The sequence below is a fragment of the Balaenoptera ricei genome, chromosome 11 (assembly GCF_028023285.1).
Source record: "Balaenoptera ricei isolate mBalRic1 chromosome 11, mBalRic1.hap2, whole genome shotgun sequence".
Taxonomy (NCBI): Eukaryota; Metazoa; Chordata; class Mammalia; order Artiodactyla; family Balaenopteridae; genus Balaenoptera; species Balaenoptera ricei.
Window position 1 is genome coordinate 25,590,817 of NC_082649.1, and position 19,713 is coordinate 25,610,529.

General features: G+C 38.4%; 1 long non-coding RNA gene across 2 annotated transcripts in view; it reads left to right on the forward strand.

Moving 5' to 3' along the window:
- The window catches only part of LOC132374614 (uncharacterized), a 58,017-nt gene that overhangs the window by 23,654 nt on the left and 14,650 nt on the right, over positions 1-19,713 (forward strand). The window contains exons 2-3 of one of the 2 annotated variants that reach the window (XR_009505694.1): positions 7,764-7,890; positions 10,961-11,244. The exons of the other annotated variant lie outside the window; for it this stretch is intronic. This is a non-coding gene — a long non-coding RNA (uncharacterized LOC132374614). Of the gene's footprint in view, positions 1-7,763; positions 7,891-10,960; positions 11,245-19,713 lie in introns of those variants that run through there. 2 annotated transcript variants of the gene reach the window in all.

A 19,713-nucleotide genomic window follows, 5' to 3' on the forward strand; every position in this document is an offset into this window, starting at 1 on the left:
GGGTTTTTTATGTTATTCTAAATGGCATTATTTTAAGCTTAATTTTTCAAATGTTCATTAGCTAATATATAGAAATACAACTGAGTTTTGTATATTGATCTTGTATTCTGAAACTTTCCTAAATTCACTTAATAGTTCTAGTAGCTTTTGTTAAGTTGTCTAAGGTTTTCTATGTATAGGATGATGTCATCTGCAAAGATAGTTTTACTCCTTCCTTTATAGTTTTATGCCTTTTTTTTCTTGTCTTATTACACTGTTGAAGACCTCTACTAGGAGTGGTGAGAGTGGAATACTTGTCCTGATCTTAATCTTAGGGGAAAAAAGTTTCAATCTTTCACTAGTAAGTATGTTGCTAATTGTAGATGTCCTCTATTGGGTTAAGAGAGTTTCCTATTATTCTGTGTTTGCTGAGAGGTTTTATCATGAATGAGTGTTATATTTTGTCAAATGCTTTTCCTGCGTCCATGGAGATGATCACATGATTTTTCTTCTTTATTCTGTTATTGCATCAATTTGTATTCAAATGTTAAACTAGCATTGCATTCCCAGAATAAACCCCATTTGATCATGATAATTATTCTTTTTCCATGTTGCTGGGCTCAATTTGCTAAAATTTTGTTAAGGACTTTTTAATCTATGTTCTTGATAATATTGGTCAGCAGTTTTGGGGGGGTTTTTTGTAATGTCTTTTTTTGGTTTTGATATAAGAGTAACTCTGATCTCATAAAACAAATTTGTAAGTGTTCCCCCCTCCTCTATTTTCTAAAAAGGATTGTGTAGGATTAGTATTATTTTCTCTTTATATGTTTGAGATAATTCATCAGTCAAGTTTTTTGTATGTATATGTAACTTACCTTGTTTGTTTCCCTTCTTTCAGGAATTACAGTCCTCCCAGACTGTTGTCCAGTGTCTATTTTATATACTTTACCTAGTTTTGTGGTTGTTTATAGTAACAGGGCTGTGTGGTACCAGTTTCTTCATCATGGCTAGGTCAGAAATATCTAGGAAGAAGCTTGTCTAAATTGATGTTATTATTAGGGTAATTCTAAATTCAGTAGATTCAGTATATTGCCCTAGTATTGAACCTCCCACAATAGCTTGTCGTAATTGCATTTCTATTGAATCTATCCCCAAATTAAATATTAATGTAATTAGTATAATTCAATATTAGCAAAGACTAGTACAATGAACAGAAGTCTAGATTCAATATTAATAACATTGCTTTTACTTACTTCAATATTGATATGCTTTCTTGTAAGGAGTACAAAGTAGCAAAGTTATAGGTAGAGTTATTTTGTATAACTCTGATATGCTTCAGGAGAGTGTTTTGCATTCCATCTATTATGCTTATTAATAGGAGATTAAAAGTTTGAAAGCCATTATTTAGAGACTTACATGTTTCAGAAAGGTTATTGCTTAAATGTGCTAAACTTTTCTAGTAAAAAAAGTGTGTATAATTCTGGTATCTTAGCAGAAACAAGGTGTTTCCCAGTAGAGAACTTCGCCATTACATCTTCTGCATGGCTTTGTCCCTGCTGCTTCTCATCACGGGATTAGACCATGTAGAAAACATTTTCCAAAATGATACATAATATTCAGGTTAAGTGGATTTTTTAGGCTCATATCTCTCTGCATAAGGAACCATGCTGGAAAATGAATACTTTGCTTATGAGGCCTACTTTGGGCCTAAATCTACCTTCTTAGACAATCAAATTACTTCAACTTCCTTTTTGGAATTAAGTGGGAATATTAAACAAATGATAAAGTAAAATTAAAAACTACTTGGCAGTTGTGGTTCTTGCCTTCAGTTAGGATAGGTGAAATAGTTTAGCCTGTGCTTGCTTAAAGCACCCCACCCTTTGGACAGCCCCAGGATCTGAAGTCTGCATCCCACTTCTGGGTCCAAAGGGAAATCCTCAGAGCTAGGGGTCACCATAGCTATCCCAGTGGGAACTTTGAAGCAGGAGTAGATTAAAAAAATAAAACCCTGACATTACAGATTGTACACATTGTTACAGTGACACTGTAATTAAGGGTAATGTTACCTCCTTTGAAAAATCTTCAATGATATTGCAACACGGAGAACATGTAAGAACACACCAACTGATTAGCACTGGGGAAAACTGTTTTTAAAAAACACATTATAATGAATTGAAGCAATATATCCCTTTGTTGATAGCACTGGTGAATTCTGACACTGGTAAATTTTAGCTACCATTACTCTAGACCTTTTCCTACCATCTGTCCCCATCAAAATTACCATTAGAGCCATGGAAGGTCAAAGAATCTTGTTAATCTCTGCCAACAAATTCACAATAAAAAAAAAAAGATTGATGGTTTATTTAATGCAGTGGATTACAAGCCACTGGTGCTTCAGAATCACCAGGGTGCCTTTAAAAATTTAAATGCCCCGGTCTCATGCCCAGATATTTGGATTTGATTGATCTGACTAGAGACTAGTCATCAGTATTTTTTCATAGAATTTTTTGAGATATAATTTACATACCATAAAATTCACACTCTCAAAGTATGCAACTGAGTGGTTCTTGGTGTCTTCACAAAGTTGTGCAACCATCACTACTCCTTAATTCCAGAACATTTTCATCTCCCCCAGAAGAAACTTGTACCTATTGACTCCCCATTCCTTCCTCCTTCTAAATCCTGGCAACCACTAATCTACTTTCTGTCTCTATGGATTTGCCTATTCTGGACATTTCATTAAAATGGAGTCATACAGTATGTGGCCTTTGGTGACTGACTTTTTTCACCTAGCATCATATTTTCAAGGTCATACTTACTGTAGCATGAATCCCTACATCATTCCTTTTTATGACTGAATAATATTCTATTGTATAGCTATACCACCTTTTGTTTATCCATTCATCAGTTGATGGACATTTGGATTGTTTCCATTTTGGCTATTATGAATACTGCTGCTATGAACATTCGTGTACAAGGTTTTGTGTGGATATATGTTTTCAGTTCTCTTGGGTATACATTTAGGAGTCAAATTACTGGGTCAGATAGTTACACTATGTTTAGCTTTTTGAAGAACTGCCAAACTGTTTTCTAAAGTGGCTGCATTATTTTACATTCCCACTAGCAGTGTATGAGGGTAATAGTTTCCCCACTTTCTCCTCAGTAACACTTGATATTATCTGTGTTTTCAAGTATAGTTTCCTAGTGGGTATGAAGAAGTAGTATCTCATTGTGGTTTTGATTTGCATTTCCCTTGTGACTAATAACGTTGAACTTCTTTTCATGTGTTTATTGTGCATTTGTATATCTTCTTCTGGGAAATGTCTATCCAGATTTCTCATTCACTTTTCTATTGAGTTGTATGTCTTTTTATTGTTGAGTTGTAAGAGTCTTTATATATTCTGGATACCACAGTATAGATTTATTGATATCTAATATATGATTTGCAGATATATGATTTACAAATATTTTCTCCCAGTTTTTGGTAGGTTGGCTTTTCATTTTATACTGCTCTTTGAGGCACAAAATTTTTATTTTTCTTTATTTATTTTCTGGCCATGCTGCACGGCATGTGAGCTCTTAGTTCCCTGACCAAGAATCAAACCCGTGCCTCCTACGTTGGAAGCACAGGGTCTTAACCACTGGACCGCCAGGGAAGTCCCAAAAGTTTTAATTTTGATGAAGTCCAATTTATCTATTTTTTCGTTATTGGTTGTGCTTTTGGTATCAAATCTAAGAAACCATTACCCAGTTCAAAATCATGAAGATTTACACCTATGTTTTCTTTTATAGTTTTACCTCTTACATTTATGTCTCTGATGTATTGGGGGTTAATTTTTTTTAATTAATTTATTTAATTTATTTATTTTTGGCTGCATTGGGTCTTTGTTGCTGCGCACGGGCTTTCTCTAGTTGCGGCGAGTGGAAGCTACTCTTTGTTGTGGTGCGCGGGCTTCTCATTGCGGTGGCTTCTCTTGTTGTGGAGCACAGGCTCTAGGCACGGGCTTCAGTAGTTGTGGCACGTGGGCTCAGTAGTTGTGGTTCGTGGGCTCTAGAGCACAGGCTCAGTAGTTGTGGTGCAGGGGCTTAGTTGCTCCGCAGCATGTGGGATCTTCCCAGACCAGGGCTTGAACCCATGTTCCCTGCACTGGCAGGCAGATTCTTAACCACTGAGCCACCAGGGAAGTCCTGGGGTTAATTTTTGTATATGGAATGAGGTAGGAGTCCAACTTCATTCTTCTGTATGTGGATATCCAATCATCTTAAAATTCTGATTCTGGTCTTGCTTTTGATCACCAACTACAATTCTGCACCTAATTCCAGTGTGTGAGTTTTCCCCCTGTGTCACCAAGCAATTCTCTGACACCAACTGGGTGTCCTACAATTCAACTCAATATCAGACCCACAAGTTAAGGGCTCAGTCCCCTAAGACTGCCCCGTCCCTAATTTCAGGTTCAATAGCATGTCCAGATTATCACCTGGGCTCTGGCTATAGATCAGAGATTCCCACAACCCCCTGCTTGAGTTCTAGTAATTGCTGGAGAAGGTCACAGAACTCAGGAAGACATTTGCTTACTAGGTTACTGGTTTATTATAAAAGAATATGATAATGAAAAAAAAAAGTCCTCTCCATCTGGTTCTACAAGAGTTAAATCACTAGCCACTGTAGTCACTGACCTTTAACACACCCTGAAAGGAGTTCAGGATGGAGATCAGAAATGAGGCACTCTTTGCTCTGGAAAAACTGGCAGAACGGGCCTTTAGATAGTTAGATATTTTCAGAAGAAAGTTTTATGAACCCAATTTTTGCATCTTCTCATACCAAGAAAAGCACTAAAATCACTAACAGAGACATCTGCTCCTCGTTACTAGCAGCAACCTTCCACCGAGATCTGTGCTTGATGGCATGTACCCCCTTCACCAAATCATGAATATACTGACCTCCCTCCCTACCTCTTTGGAGCAGTTCCTCAGAGTTATCTGAGAGGCTGTCTCCACAGCTGTAGTCCTCATTTTGCCCCAAATAAAACTGAACTCACAGCTCTTGAGTTGTGTACTCTTTTTTCAGTCAACAGATATAATTCAGGAATAGCCAGATGGAAGAGATGCCTAGGGCAGGATACAAGTGGAAAAGGGCATGGAAATTCTGTGCCCTCCGGACATGCCACCCTCCCTGCTCTCTGGATTGATCCCTTGATCAACATGTAGTGTCCTTCTTTGTCTCTTGTAACAGTCTTTATTTTTAATTCCATTTTGTCTGATATAAGTATTGCTACTCTGGCTTTCTTTTGATTTCTATTTGCATGGAATACCTTTTTCCATCCCCTTACGTTCAGTCTGTGTGTCTTTAGATCTGAAGTGAGTACCCTGTAGGCAGCATATATACGGGTCTTGTTTTTATATCCATTCAGCCACTCTGTGTCTTTCGATTGGAGCATTTAGTCCACTTACATTTAGGTGATTATTGGTATCTATGTTCTTATTGCCATTTTGTTAATTGTTTGGGGGTGTTTTTGTAGACCTTTATTTTTTCCTTTCTTCTTCTTTTGTTCTCTTGTAATTTGATGACTATCTTTAGTGTTATGTTTGGATTCCTTTTTTTCTTTTTTGTGTATATCTATTAATAGATTTTTGGTTTGTGGTTACCATGAAGTTTTTATAGAGTAGTCTATATATATATATATATATATATATATATATATATATATATATATATAGGTGATTGTTTCAATTTCAAATGCATTTTTAAAACCCTGCATTTGATTTGTACTCTCCTCCCCTCACAATTACTGTTTGATAATCATATTTTTCATCTAATTGTTTTATCCCTTAACTGCTTATTGTGGATATAGATGATTTTACTACTTTTGTCCTTTAACCTTCCTACTAGCTTTGTGCATGGATTATTTCCTACCCCATCTGCATGTTTGCCTTTACCAGTGAGCTCTTCCATTTCGTAATTTCCTTGTATTTAGTTGTGGCCTTCTTTTTTGCCTAGAGAAGTTCCTTAACATTTGTTGTAAAGCTGGTTTAGTGAATTCTTTTAGTTTTTGCTTGTCTGTAAGGCTTTTGATCTCTCCATCAAATCTGAACAAGTGCCTTGCTGAGTAGAGATTCTTGATTGTAGGTTTTTCCCTTTCATCACTTTAAATATATTGTGCCACTCCCTTCTGGCCTGCAGAGTGCCTGCTGAAAAATCAGCTGATAGTCCTATTGGATTTCTCTTGTATGTTATTTGTTGCTTTTCCCTTGCTGCTTTTGATAGTCTCTCTTTATCTTTAATTTTTGTCATTTTGATAACAGTGTGTTGTGGTGTATTCCTCTTTGGGTTAATCCTGTATGGGACTCTCTGTGCTTCCTGGACTTGGGTGACTGTTTCCTTTCCCAGATTAGGGGAGTTTTCAGCTATTATGTCTTCAAATATGTTCTCAGCCCCTTCCTCTCTCTCTTCTCCTTCTGGGACCCCTATAATGCAAATATTACTGCCCTTGATGTTGTCCCAGAGGTCTCTTAAACTGTCCTCATTTCTTTTCATTCTCTTTTCTTTTTTCTGTTCAGTGGCAGTGATTTCCTCTGCTCTGTCTTCCAACTCACTTATCTGTTCCTCTGTGTCATTTAGTCTACTACTTATTCCTTCTAGCATGTTTTTTCATTTCAGTTACTGTATTCTTCATCTCTGGCTTTTCTTATATTTTCTAACTCTTTGTTAAAAACTTCTAAATTCTTGCTCTGTGCATCCATTCTCCTCCCAAGTTCTTTGATCATCTTTATTATCATTACCCCGAACGGTTTCTCAGGTAGATTGCCTATCTCCAGTTCACTTAGTTCTTCTGAGGCTTTATCTTGTTCCTTTGTCTGGAACATGTTCCTCTGCCACCTCATTTTGCCTAAGTTGCTGTTTGCACTTTTATGTATCTGGTAGGTTAGTTACGTTTCCCAACCTTGGAGAAGTGGCCCTCTGTAGGAGACATCCTATGTGTCCTAGCAGTGTACTCCTCTCTCATCACCCAAGCTATATGCTCTCAGCGTTCCCCCTAGGAGGGCTGCATGGGTCCTTCTCTTGTGGCAGGCTGACTATGTGGGCAGTCTGGTAGGCTTGGTTGGCTCCTAGTCTGGTTGGTTGCTAGGCCCTGCCTTGTGCAGAGGCTGCTGGCTGCTGGGTGGCGGGACCAGGTCATGAGGTGGCTGACTGCAGAACCCCAGGGGGCTCTGGGGCTAGTGCTGGCTCACTGGTGGGTGGATTCAGGGTCTAGAAGACTTCAGGATAGTTGCCCACCCACTGGTGGGTGAAACCAGGTCCTGGGATTAGTGCCAGACTACTAGCAGGCAGAGCCAGGTCCTGGAGTCTGGCTGCAGGGCCCAGGGATCCCAGAGCTGGTGTCAGATCTCTGGTGTGGGGGGCTGATTCCTGACACAGTTGGGTGTGGAGTCCAGGGTGTCCCAAAGCTCGAGGCTGTGGCCCAGCTGGTGGCAGGGCAGGGTCTGGCCTGCTATGGGCAGGCTGGGTCAGCAGGCTGTGGGACTGTGGTTTTCTTGTGGCTTGTGTCTACCTCCTGGTGGGCGAAGCTGGTCCAGGGGCTAGGGCAGGCTTCCTGGTGGGTAGGGCCATGTCTAGAGGCATGTCTAGTGGTTGCTGTGGGCTCAGGAAGCCTTTGGCAGCCTGGCTGCTGATGTGGGGTGGGCTGTGTCCCCTCCCAGTTAGTTGTTTGGCCGAGGCATCTCAGCACTGATGCCTGCAGGCAGTTGGGTGGGGCCACGTCTTGGTGCTAATGAGTATTTCACAGTGGCGCCTGCCAGCACCAGTGTCCATGCTGTAAAAGAAGCTCCCAAGATGGCTGCTGCCAGTGTCCGTGTCCCCAGGGTGAGCCACAGCCGCCTACTGCCTCTCCGAAGACTCTCCAATATCAGCAGGTATGTCTGGCCCAGGCTCCTATCACATTACTGCTTTTGCCCTGGGTCCTGGAGAGTGTGAAATTTTGTGTGTGGCCTTTAAGAATGAAGTCTCTGTTTCCCCCAGTCCTTTGGGACTCCCAAAATTAAGCCTCACTGGCCTTTAAAGCCAAATACTCGGGGGCTCATCTTCCAATTACAGGACCCTCAGGCTGGGGAACCCGATGTGGGGCTCAGAACTCTCACTCCTGTGGGAGAACCTCTGTAATATAATTATTCTCCAGTTTGTGGGTCACCCACCTGGGAGTATGAGACTTGATTATATCATGAGTATGCCCCTCCTACCCATCTCGTTGTGGCTCCTTCTTTATGTCTTTAGCTGTAGAAGATCTTTTCTGGTAGGTTCTGGTCTTTTTCATTGATGATTGTTCTGCAAATAGTTGTGATTGTGGTGTGCTCGTGAGAAGAGGTGAGCTCATGGTCTGTCTACTCCTCCATCTAGGCCCCATCTTTTCTCTACTCTATGAATCCTGTCCTTTTGGGTTTTTATGGAGGCTTCATTGCTTAGACATTATGGATTAAATCACTGGCTATGGGCAATCGATTCAACCTCCCTGGAGTTCAGGGGAGTGGGACTGAAAGTTCCAACATTCAAATCACAGGGTTGATTCTCCTGGCAACCAGCCACCAACCTTAGGTGCTTTCCAAAAGTCTCCTCATTAACATAACAAAAAACCTTTATGGCTCTCATCACTTAGGAAATTCCAAGTGTTTTGGGAGTTCTGTTTTGTCCAGCAAATTATGCTCAGAGACTGAGATTGTCTTTGCCAATAATTTGTTTAACACAGGTTCAAGGCAGTAATGTAATTTATAATAGTAATATTTCACAAGCCAATAGCATACAGGATAATGTCTCTTAATAAGCCAATAAAGAGATTTCATACTTCAAACCAATGACAGATGAATTATACTACTGCCCCAGGCAGAGGGGAGGTGAAAGAAGTAAGTCCAAATTTAGTTGAGGTGTACCTTTCTACAAGCTGGTTCTCAGTAGAGTCAGCTTAGTCACCCAAGAGCAGATATCCAGCTGCCAGTGCCAACAGAAAGTCCCTTTTGTTGCTAGAGCTCAATGCTAGTGGAGTGAAGGTGCCAGTGTTGGCCAGTAAGGTGGGCTGCTCCGGGGACCCTTACACGCTTGCACCACCCCTCTGAGGAGTAGCCTCGCCAAGGCAGGAACAGATGTCCCTTCTTTTCCTGAGACTGCTGCATGGTTTAACACCACTGCTGACCAGGAGTGGCCATGGCAGGAGCCAGTGTCTTAAGCTCTTCGGAGAGCTATTTTGATCAGCAAAGAATAGCCTTGCACAGACTGAATGCTCTCGGTAAACCTTCACAAATACTCGGTATTTAAAGTGTAAATGTCCATCACGTGTTAGCCACTCTTCCATATGTTCTGATCCATCAGCCCCCCAGCGACACCTCTCAATAGCTGAACTACTGTGTGCTGATCCACAGTAGATGTCAATGACATCATCTTGGCACAGCTTCCTCAAGATAAACAAAGTCACCCTTAGATCAAACGACTGCACTTAAGTCATAAACAAGTGGATTTGAAATCATAACCAATCCACAACAAGTTTTGTGCCAGAAATGGGGATGAAGACCAAACATATCTTAGTGTGAATCACAGTATCGCACGTCCTATCACCATTTGTTGAAAAGACTATTCTTTCCCCACTGAATGTCTTGGCAGTCTTGTCAACTGACCATAGACACTTGGGTTTATTTCTGGACTCTCAATTCTATCCCATTGATTTATATGTCTAACCTTATGCCAGTACCCAACAGTCTTGATTTCTGTAGCTTTGTAGTAAGTTTGAAATTAAGAAGCGTGAGTCCTACAACTTTGTTGTTCCTTTTCAAGATTGTTTTGACTATTTTGGGTCCCCTGAATTTCCATATGAATTTTAGGATCAGCTTACCACTTTCTGTAAAATAGCCAGACTGGATTTTGATAGGAATTGCATTGACTCTGTATATAAATTTGAAGAGTATTACCATCTTAACAGTGTTAAGCCATCCAAACCATTAACATGAAATGTTTCCATTTATTTATGTCTTCTGTAATTTCTTTCAATGGTGTTTTACAGTTTTCAGTGTACTGAAAGTCTTGCAGCATCAATTTTTTTAAAGCTCCTCAGATAGTTATAATATGCAGCCAGTGTTAAGGATCATTGTTTAATGTCCTGAAGATTATCCCCCCCAAATCACAAATCTTAGGTTATGTGTCCATGTGTGGCTGTGTTAGGCATAAGGAAGTGGGGTTTACTTTGACCAGGATGATCCACTTCTGAGAGATGTCCATTTCATGACATTCCATAGGAAAAATGTGGTAGTAAAATTTTATTGCACCCTATGGAGAATCATAGTGTTGCAAAATCTTAAGAGGCCTGAGAATTAATTTGTGCTGGCCAAGCGGAGTGAGATTCTATCCTGTTTTAATGTCTGCCGAGAACAAATGTCCTTTGAACAATCTTCATCAATATAACCCATTCCAATGTTAACTAAGTCTCTCCTCTGAAAATCTTACCCACTTCCCTATTTATCACCAGATTTTTAATCCCCTGGGCTCTCTATCGCATCTGTACCAAAATTATGATATGTCTAAATTCTGATTATTACAACTTAAGGCCATTTCTCACTTATCTGAGGAACAATCTGTTCACCATCTCTAGTACAAAGACTAGAAGGACTTTGTTGCTTGTTTTTGTGTTGTTTGTTTGGTTTAGTTTGGTTTTTTCCTTTTGGCTCTTGATTGTCACCCTTCTGACACACACTGCATCTAGGCTTGACAAAATCACCATGAGATCTAAAGGGAATGAAGTGACCTCTCACTTTAATCCTACGTCTTATGATCCCATCAATGGCTAAGTTAAGCTGTGTATAGGTGGAGGTGTTGACTTAAAATGCTTTCCTGACAAATGGTCAGTCTATCTCTGGGGAAACTGGAACAAGTCAACACATCGACTTACTTGTGACTGTCATCTGTTCCTGACTCCACACCTCTCTCCTTCCCATCACTCTGCCTCAGGGTCCCTCCAGGTTCTGACACCATCTGCACTTCTGAAAGTCCAGTCCACGTGAACTGCCTGGAGACTGAGGATCACTCTGGATTTCTGGAATACCAATGTAGAGATGATCTCTTCAGATGGGACTGAAATATAGGCCCAAGGTTCTCGTCTTTTTCCTACTGCAACGTGAATGATGGGTGATGTTCACAACCATGCCGCTCTTTCATGATCTATCCAGATATTGAAAAATATCTGAAAATATTTTACAGAAGAAAAATAAGAAAGTAGTACTACTGACTTTTTCTTCTTGATTTGACATTAATACAATTTTATCCATCTGATAAATCAGTCATTTGGATTTTTAAAAATTATAATACAACATGGAAAACCACAGGGTTTGTCTAATTTTTAAACTTTATTTACAATGCAAGATGAGTTGTTTTTCAGCTCATTTCTTTACACGTATATTAACATGGCAAGGAAATATTACAACTGAAGAATAGGCTTAGATAAAACTTATCTTAATATGCCATATGTTGATTTTTTTAAAAATTAGCATTAATATAAATAACATGAGGGACTTCCCTTGTGGCACAGTGGTTGAGAATCTGCCTGCCAATGCAGGGGACACGGGTTCGAGCCCTGGTCCAGGAAAATCCCACATGCCGTGGAGCAACTAAGCCCTTAGTAGAGCAACTAAGCCCTTAGTAGAGCAACTAAGCTCTACTGGGCCTGCGCTCTAGAGCCCATGAGCCACAACTACTGAAGCCTGTGCTCCTAGATCCCATGCTCCACAACAAGAGAAGCCACCGCAGTGAGAAGCCTGCGCACCACAAAGAAGAGTAGCCCCCGCTCGCTGCAACTAGAGAAAGCCCGCACACAGCAATGAAGACCCAACACAGCCAAAAATAAAAATAAATAAATTTATTTAAAAAAGTTTTTAAATAAAAAAATGGACCAAAGACCTTAACAGACACCTCACCAAAGGACATACACAAATGGCAAGTAAGCAAATAAAAAGATATTCCACATCATATGTCATCAGGGAAGTGCAAATTAAAATAACAGTGAGATACCACTTCACATCTATCGGAATGGCCAGATTCAAAACACTGACACCGGGCTTCCCTGGTGGCGCAGTGGTTGAGAATCTGCCTGCCAATGCAGAGGACACGGGTTCGAGCCCTGGTCTGGGAGGATCCCACATGCCGCGGAGCAACTAGGCCCGTGAGCCACAATTGCTGAGCCTGCGCATCTGGAGCCTGTGCTCCGCAACAAGAGAGGCCGCGATAGTGAGAGGCCCGCGCGCCGCGATGAAGAGTGGCCCCCACTTGCCGCAACTAGAGAAAGCCCTCTCACAGAAACGAAGACCCAACACAGCCATAAATAAATAAAATAAATTAATTAATTAACAAAAAACAAAAAAAAAAACAACAAAAAAAAACACTGACACCACCAAATCCTGGTGAGGATGTGGAGCATCAGGAACTCTCATTCATTGCTAGTGGGAATGTAAAATGATACAGCCACTTGGGAAGGCAATTGGCAGTTTCTGAGAAAACTAAACATACTCGTACCATATGAGCCAGCAATCATGCTCTTTGGTATTTACCCAAAGGAGTTGAAAACTTCTGTTCAACAAAATTCTGCACACAGATGTTTTTGGCAGCTTTATTCATAATTGCCAAAACTTGGAAGCAACCAAGATGTCCTTCAGTAGATGAATGGATTTGTAAACTGTGGTACATACAGATAATGAAATATTATTCATCATTAAAAAGAAATAAACTATCAAGCTATGAAAAAACATGGAGGAAGCTTAAATGCATGTTGCTAAGTGAAAGAAGAAAATCTGCAAAGGCTACATACTGTATGATTCCAACTGTAAGACATTCTGGAAAAGGCAAAATGATGGAGACAGTAAAAAGATAAGTGGTTGCCAGGGTTGGAGGGTGAAGGGAGGGATGAATAGGCAGAGCATAGAAGATTTTTAGGGTAGTGAAAATTCTCTGTATGATACTATAATGATGGATACATGTCGTTATACATTTGTCCAAACTCATAGAATGTGCAACACCAAGAATGAACCCTAATGTAATCTATGGACTTTGGGTGATAATGATGCGTCAGTGGAGGTTCATCAGTCATAACAAATGTGCCATTCTGGTGGGGGATGCTGATAATGGGGAGGCTGTGCATGTGTGGGAACAGAGGTATGTGAGAAATCTCTGTACTTTTCTCTTAATTTTGCTGCGAACTTAAACCTGCTTTAAAAAATAAAGTCTTTAAAAAAAAAAAAAAAAAAAAAGGTAAAGCACACTACCTGTATAAGAACTGAGAGTGATAAACTGAATCTGCTCTGATTTTTAAAAATCCCAATCTGATATAATATTTCATTATTAACAGTAAAACATTCACTGCAACATATTTCACAGTTAATTGAGGCTGAGATCCTCCAGTCTAGACTGATAGTCTGTGATTTTTTTTTTTGCATATACCCCTACCATTAAAAAATGTGAGCATGAACATCCCATATGTGTATGTATATTTATTTTAAAAGTACATTCATGTACCACTGTGCTGATATAGCCTGTACACAGGGGGAATAGAAATTTTTAAAAGGTGACATGAAAGTAAATACAAATCAAAACTCTAATATGTTCTTGCTCCATCTATATGGATTGTGTTGCACAAACCTTGGCAAGTTTATTTTCCCTCCAACTTTCAGTAAAAATAAAGCAGAGAGAGAGTTATTTACAGATCCACCAGGGAATACAGGCCTTAAATTTTGCTCTTTGGTAAAGAACTTCAAAACTACTAAAGAGCAGGTCAGATGTTTGTTTCTTCTGTGTCATCTGTGTTCTGTGGGTGTCAGGAGGACTTTGGGTCCCATCCAGAAGCTTCCAGATTGGATTGGTTTTGACATCTCTTGTGAACTCTGGAAAGAAGATGAAAATGAGTCATTATAGAGACTTGGGATTTTTCTTTTATTTCCGCCTTTCTTTCCATTGTGGGAATAGCACAGAATTTTATGCAGCTTTCACAGTCTTTTCCTTGTGACAAAACATTGAAATGATAAGCCTTTGTCAATTGTCTATAACACAAGGTGTGTCATGGGATTCTTCATAGATGTCTGCATTTGACTTTGATCTATCTGTACTTTGTTGTTTTTGTTATTTATGTCTCCAGTGTAAATTATATGGGAATTGCAGTTATTTCATCCTCAAAGGAACCAAACCAATAATAATTTGTTTACTTTCCTAACTTACTTTTTCTGATAAGGTTTTTTCTGATTATAGATATCATATGATATATCTATATATCTACATATATCTTTTTATATATATTCTCTACATATATAATCATATATTATAAAAAATTTGGAAAATATAAGAAGTAAAAGAACAGAATAAAAATTTCCTATATGTTTATTAGCTAGAGATAATACCAAGCTAGTGTTTTTTCATTAATGTTTTTCAAAATTAGTATCATGTTGAATTTCCCATTTTATTTCATCCTTATTAATTAATACCTAATGATTATGAGTATTTTTTCATGTAATAAATTTGTTAAAAACCTAATTTTTAATGATTGCAAACTATTTCATCAAGTGTATATATTAATATCTAACCATTCCCTTGTGATGATTACTTAGGCTATTTCTAGTTTTTTGTGTGTGCTTTATTTTTTGTCAGGCTTTATTGAGAAATAATTGACGAATGTAATTGTATATATTTAAATTATGCAACATGATGATTTGATATACATTTACATCTTGGAATGATTACCAAGATCAAAATAATTAACACATCCATCACCTCACATAGTTAACTTTAAAAATTTTTTTTTGTAGGGAGAATGTTTAAGATCCACTCTCAACAATCTTAAGTATACAGTACTGTATGAATAACTGTAGTCACTATGCTGTACATTAGATCCTCAGAACTTATTCTTCTTTAACTGAAAATTTGTATTCTTTGACTTATATCTTTGCAATTTCTAATTTATTGAAAACATTTTTGCAGTGATGAGCATCCTTATATGTATATGTTTTATTAAATCTCATATTATTTGCTTAGGATAGACTCCAGGAAATTCAATTCCTTCCTTAGTAAAGAAATTTAAGAATTATGAATACTTTGGATAATATTATAAAATTGCCTCATAGAAAACATCCACTAATTACACTCATATTAATGATGTACGGAAGTGCATGTCACACAACATAATTACAAGTACCGAGTATCAGCTCCAAAACATTCTCAAGAGGGATTGACTGGGGAGGGAGCATGAGAGAGTCTGCCACAGTTTTGGAAGTGGTCTGTATATTGATTTGTGTGGTTTCACTGTGTGTGTGTGTGTGTGTGTGTGTGTGTGTGTGTGTGTGTGTTGCACATAGGGGTCAAAATTCATTGACTATTACATTTAAGATTTTGCCCTTTCCTGTATGTATATTATTTCTCAATATGGTTTTTTTACATTGTATTTATGTTTTAAATTTGACAACTTGATGGGAATAGTATGTTTGTTTGTTTGTTTGTTTGATCTTACTAAGTGGGTCATTATGCCTGAAAGAGGAATCACCAAATTTCTTTGATTATCAATATATTTTTTTTAACAATTAGAATTTCCCACTCTGGCCAATTAGCGAAAGTCTTATTTGTATTGAATCTGCAAATCAACATTAAATCTCCTTGGTGGATGCTACTTTTGAACCTTGTAATTCATTGTCTCTTTCCATCTTATTCATTGCTTTGTTCAAATGTTGTTTTGTTATATTCTCCAGACCACATCTATAAAATAATTTTTAAGGGTATCAAAGCTTTGAAACTCTAGGTACAATTTCAGGGTTTTTAGGATGTAGAAGAATGCAACTCAAACTTGAATGCATGTACAAATCCACCTGGGTTTTTGTTTTCTGTTTTCGTTTTTCATAAAAGACATACAAAATTTACCATCTTAACCATTTTTTTTAAAAGTTAATTAATTAATTAATTAATTTATTATTTTTGGCTGTGTTGGGTCTTCGTTTCTATGCGAGGGCTTTCTCTAGTTGCGGCCAGCGGGTGGCCACTCTTCATCGCGGTGCGCGGGCCTCTCACTGTCGCGGCCTCTCTTGCTACGGAGCACAGGCTCCAGACGCGCAGGCTCAGTAATCATGGCTCACGGGCCCAGTTGCTCCACGGCATGTGGGATCCTCCCAGGCCAGGGCTCGAACCCGTCTCCCCTGCATTGGCAGGCAGAGTCCCAACCACTGCGCCACCAGGGAAGCCCCCATCTTAACCATTTTTAAGTGTACAGTTAAGTAGTGTTAAGTATATTCATATTGGACAGCAAATCTCTATAACTTTTTAATCTTGTGAAACTGAAACTCTAAACCCATTGAACAATAACTTCCCATTTCCCCCTCCCCCTAGCTCCTGGCAACCACCATTCTACTTTCTGATTCTGTGAGTTTGACTATTTAAGATACCTCATATAAATAGAATAATATAGTATTTGTCTTTTTTGTGGCTGGCTTATTTCATTTAGCATAATGTCCTCAAGGTTCACCCATGTTTTATCATGTGACAGGATTTCCTTTTTTTTTTGTCTGACTAATATTCTATTGTATGTATATACCACATTTTGTTTATCCATTCACCTGTTGATGAACACTTTGGTTGCTTCCACCTCTTGGCTATTGTGAATACTGTAATGAACATTGGTGTGCAAGTAATTCTTTTGGATATATTATCAGTAATGGGATTGCTGGATCATAAAGTAATTCTATTTTTAATTTTTTGAGGTACCTCCATACTATTTTCCATAGTAGCTACACCATTTCACATTCCCACCAACAGTGCACAAATGTTCCAATTTCTCCACATTCTCACTAACACTTGTTATTTTCTGGTTTTTTGATAGTGTCCATGCTAATGGGTGTGAGGTATGGTTTTGATTTGCATTTCTCTAATGATTAGTGATGCTGAGCATCTTTTCACATGCTTGTTGGTTGTTTGTATATCTTTGAAGAAATGTATATTCAAGTCCTTTGGCTATTTATTAATTGGGTTATTTGTTTTTTTGTTGTCGAGTTGTAGAAGTTCTTTATATATACTGGGTATCAACTCCTTATCAGATACATAATTTGCAAATATCTTCTCCCATTTTGTATGTTGCTTTTTCGTTATGAGAATTGTTTCCTTTGATGTGCGGAAGTTTTTAAGTTTGATGTAATCCCATTTGTCTATTTTTGCTCTTATTGCCTGTGCTTTCAGTGTCATATCCAAGAAATCATTGCTATATCTAAAGTCATGAAGGTTTTCCTCTGTTTTCTTCTAGGAGTTTTATAGTTTTAGGTCTTACCCTTAGGTTTTTTATCCATTTGGGTTGATTTTTGTATATGGGGTAAAGTAAGCGTCCAACTTTATTATTTTGCCTGTGGATCCCCAATTTTCCCAAAGCCATGTTGAAAGGACAGTCCTTTCCTCTTTGAATGGTCTTGGCATCCTTGTGAAAAATTCCTTGACCATTTATATGAGGGTTTATTTCTGGGCTCTCTGTTCTATTACATTGGTCTTCATATCTGTCTTTATGTCATTCCCATATTGTTTTGATTACTGTAACTTTGTAATAAGTTTTAAATTCATGAAATATGAGACCTCCAACTTTGTTGTTTTTTTCAAGATTTTTTTTGGCTATTAGGGGTCCCTTGAGATTCCCTATGAATTTTAGGATGGATTTTTCTATTTCTGTAAAACACACCATTGAAACTTTAATAGAATTTCATTAAATTTTTATATCGCTTTTGGATAGTACTAACACATTAACACTATTAAGTCTTCCAGTCCATGAATGTGGGTATCTTTCCAGGCTTCCTCCCTTTTAAGAATACTTTTTTCATATCCCCTGCCTTTTCCAGGCAGTGTTAATATCTTTCATTTTTCAATGTTTTTGAACTCTTTATATATTCAGAACATTAACCTTTTGTCATACTGTGACAAATATTTTGCCCAGCAGTATACTAATTTAGACTAAATTTGGACTATAAATGAGGTCAAATCCTTTTTAAAATGTATTGGACAGTAATATTTCCTTTTTTGCAAATTATATTTGTATAGTTTTCATTTTTAAATTAGGGGTTGGCATTTTAAATAATTGATCTGAAAGAGTTAATTTTATGTTGTAGCAGACACCTGTTAGCTTATCTGCATAACACATCTCATTAGGAATTGCCCTCTCCTCTGCCCATATGGTTGCAGCAGGGAAGCCATGATTTCATGTGAACTTCTGACCCACCTCAGTCAGTTGGTCACTTGGCCACAGTCAGTTGGTCCTGGGATAGACTTCAATCCAACCAAGTTAATCACAGCCTTCCCCAGGGAGTTGGAATAGAACCAACAGAGTCAGATCATCTTCTCTCCAAGTAGCTGGACAAGTTATGGTAAAACTTGGGTGCTTCTGGGGGCTCTTTGACCACCATGTGCTCTGGGAAACAGAGATGGAGACCTGCAGGGAAATGTAAGTATGAAGCAGAAGAGAGAGAAAGAGAGCAGTCTCAGATTCTGATAATGTTCTCATGCTGGTTCTAGTAACTGAGGTCTAGCTGCCTTCCCACCCTTAGTCAATTTTAACTTAAGGTAGCTCAAATGGTTCTCTGTTAATTGTAATAAAAGAACTAATTAATAAGTATATTTATTCTGAGTACTATATGCAGATACTGTTTAAGATGCTGGAAATAGAGACGTAATCATAGTAGACACAACACCTGCCCTCATGCAGCATATGTTCAAGAGGCATGTAGACGGAAAAGAGAAGAACAAGTAAATATGTGGAATGTCAGTGGGGACTGGTGCCATGGAAGAAAATAAAGCAAGCCCTCAAGGAGGGGTAACCATTTTTAAAGTGACATAGAGATCTGAAGAAAATGAGGGAGAGAGGCTTAGACCAAGGGAACAGCAAGAGCAAAGGCCAGGGAGTGGGACTGTGCTTGGTGGGTTCAGGGTACAAGATGGCCAGTATGGTTGGAGTGAGAAATAGAGGGAAAGAGTGGGAGGAGATGAGGACAGAGGTGGCACAGCCTTGAGGCCGCTGGAAGACTTTGGTCTCTGCTTAGAATGAGATGGAGTTCTTGGAAGGATTGAAAAGAGGGAGGTGGTGTCCTATGTTGTAAAAAGATCACTCCATCTGAATCTCTTTGTCACATATGTTGAAGAAGTGCTTTTCAGTTCTGCCTTCATTTCATTTGGATGGTGGTGGTTTTGGTATGCAGAAGCAAGGCTGTGGGGCTGGGCAAGCTCCCGCAGTCACCATTCCTCTGTAATCATGTAACTCAGAAGCCCTGTAAAAGAGTTTTACTTTTTTCCATGCTCAAAACATAATCTTTCCTCTTATGACCTCTTTTTTGTTTATGTTTAGAATGTCCTTCTCACTGAATATCAATTGTATCTTAATCTACATTTTCAAATAAAAATTGTATGTCTTATTGTTATATGGAAATTTTGAGGCCAAAATTTCTGGAATTAGGCTTGGCTTTGTCGTTCTTTTCATATAGCCAATTAAAAATATATATCATCTGTTGAATAATCTTTCCTTTTATCATTGGATTGTGATATTTATCTCACATGCATATATTGATAGAACTGTTTCAGGACAGAAGTTCTATTCTGTTGTATTAATTCTTCTTTTGATTCTCACAACAATATCACAACATTTAAAAACTGACATTCTGTGTTATACTTTAATATGTAGTGGAACAAGAAAAATCTTAATTTTTCTCATCATTCTGTTC